General features: G+C 56.6%; 1 protein-coding gene across 1 annotated transcript in view; it reads right to left on the bottom strand.

The window, feature by feature from the left end:
• Window positions 1-635, bottom strand: part of LOC113218297 (uncharacterized) — a 75,391-nt gene extending 74,756 nt beyond the window's left edge. Inside the window, exon 1 of the mRNA XM_052264042.1 lies at window positions 449-635. The gene's annotated coding sequence lies outside the window, so the exon portion shown is untranslated. The remainder of the gene's footprint in view (window positions 1-448) is intronic.
• Between the last annotated feature and the right edge of the window lie 1,459 nt (window positions 636-2,094).

Genomic DNA, 2,094 nt, shown 5'->3' with positions numbered 1-2,094 from the left:
GGGGCGGTGGCGGTGGCGGGGCGCGGTGTGGCGGAGCGCGGCAGAGCGCGGCGGCCCGCCCCGGCCACATTGTCTCCCCCGCCTCACGGCGAACAGTTTTAACTCATCACGACACCAACGAAACAATTTCCGCACCTTCCCTGCGGGTTCCCCTACCACTCTCCCCAGCTCCGCGCACCCACCCCCGCCTCCACCTTACCGCCGCTTCCTCCGACGCCGACATTGCTGGCGTGCGGGGGAAACCCGGGGAAACCCCTCCACGGTCTTTCCTATCGGTGTCCGCTTTAATGGAACACTGTTGTAAGCCGACGGCCGACGTGCGGGAATCGGTACCGCTCGCCGACTTCCTATCATACCCATTTGAGAACTTACAATTTTATTTTTATTTTACCTCTTTTTTTACTATTTTTTACCCATATTTTTCAAGCATCCGTTAATTTTTCCTTACCTGGTAGATGCGGCCCCGCGGCTCATCGGAGCGTGTATCCAACCAACACCACAACACAGAGCATCACACGGACAGCCGAGCGCACGCGAGCGGGAGGACAGCGCGGGACGCTCGCAGCGGGACAGCGCGGGGGGAACGCTCCGCGCAGCGCAGACCCGACCCGTCCGCTCTGGTGGCCCGCGAGGCAGAGACTGTGGGGCCCCGCGCGCGCCCACCGCGCCCCGCCCCGCCCGCGCGCCCCCACCAACCACCGCACCGGGGGGGAGGTGGGGGAGGGCGCCGGCCCACGCTCAGGTGGGGTGGGCTGCAACTCCCACGTGGAGCGGGAGGATAGATAGTGCGTCGCAAACGCCTTCGGATTGCACCGCGCGCGCCCCGCTGGCACCAGCCGGCCCCGCCTGTAACGAGGTGGAGGCGGCCACCAGGAAGCCACGAGCGGGCACAGCACCTAGAACATAAGAGACAACGTGCTCATTTTCGAGAAAATAAGTATTATTCTATGGTAAAGGCGAAAAACACGTACAGTTTTGGAGTCACTATCGACGGTGACAAATATTTTTGTTACTTAAACGATCAAGTCAGTACCGTCACCGACTCCTTTTGTGCAGGACACAGTATTGTGTTGGAATGTCACTGCTCACTTCGTCGAGGAGGCAGTTTGCAGACTGCAAGGGGTCACAGCGATGGCCTCCCTAGAGTCATCGGCCCTTGGATGGCTCGGGCAGGGGTACGGCCGGGCTCGGTCCTGCTCGGACTAAAGTTTCTCACCTCCAGGGACAGCAGGACGCGGGGATCAGAGCGATGCACTGCTGCTCGGTGTGGGGCTGGGCGCACGCGCCGGTAGTACAGTGATGGGGAATGGGCTGGCCAGGCCACCGCCTAGGCCACAGGCCAGCTTGCGTGGTGTTAGTTACAACAAAATAAAAGAGGCAGTGTGGCAATTAGTGTGTGTGTGTGTGTGTGTGTGTGTGTGTGTGTTTAAGGGAGAGGGGAGGGGTGGGAGCGTGTATGTCGTACCCAAGGGAGGAGGGAGTGCGATGGGGGTAAGGGGGGAGGGGGAGGTATAGAGAAGGGCAGAGTGGAATCCCCCGTCGGGAGGCAATAAAGGCCTGTAGGTTCCCGGCTGTAAAAATTTAACGCCGACCACATTGATAGCGCCATTCCTCGATTAAAACTTAAACACGGACTCGATCTTTTCTGCCTAGCGAGGGCCTCTATGGGTGAAATTAGTTTAAAGAGCGCGTCTTTGTCAGAAATACTGTATAAAAACAACCCGAAAGTAGAGTACATTGCATTCGGTTGAATTGGCTCAGTGCGTATATGTTCTTTTCTGCATCAGTATTTTTTATGCCTCCCCTGCACTTGCGCACCGCTGAGCACCCAATCGCGGTACGCCTCTCTTCTATTTTTACCTTAATGCGACAGGCAGATTCCTTTTTATTTCGCTCTAACTAACAAACAAGCACACGCAGGGGTGGAAGCGCGTTTATAGCAATTTGAGCCCGGAGAACAGACATATCAGAGAGGGAGAGATGCGAGTGGGGGGAGGGGGTAAATGGTAAATTTAAAAAACAAACAATTGTTTCCAAAAACATTTTCAGACATGTCTTCGTACGTCGGTTAAAAAGGCACTTTGTTTTCGGCAA

This window comes from Frankliniella occidentalis, unplaced genomic scaffold, assembly GCF_000697945.3.
Source record: "Frankliniella occidentalis isolate FOCC.00 unplaced genomic scaffold, Focc_3.1 Scaffold2, whole genome shotgun sequence".
Classification (NCBI taxonomy): Eukaryota; Metazoa; Arthropoda; class Insecta; order Thysanoptera; family Thripidae; genus Frankliniella; species Frankliniella occidentalis.
The sequence above is the reverse complement of the archived record's forward strand: the minus strand, read 5'-3'. Positions and strand labels throughout refer to the sequence as shown.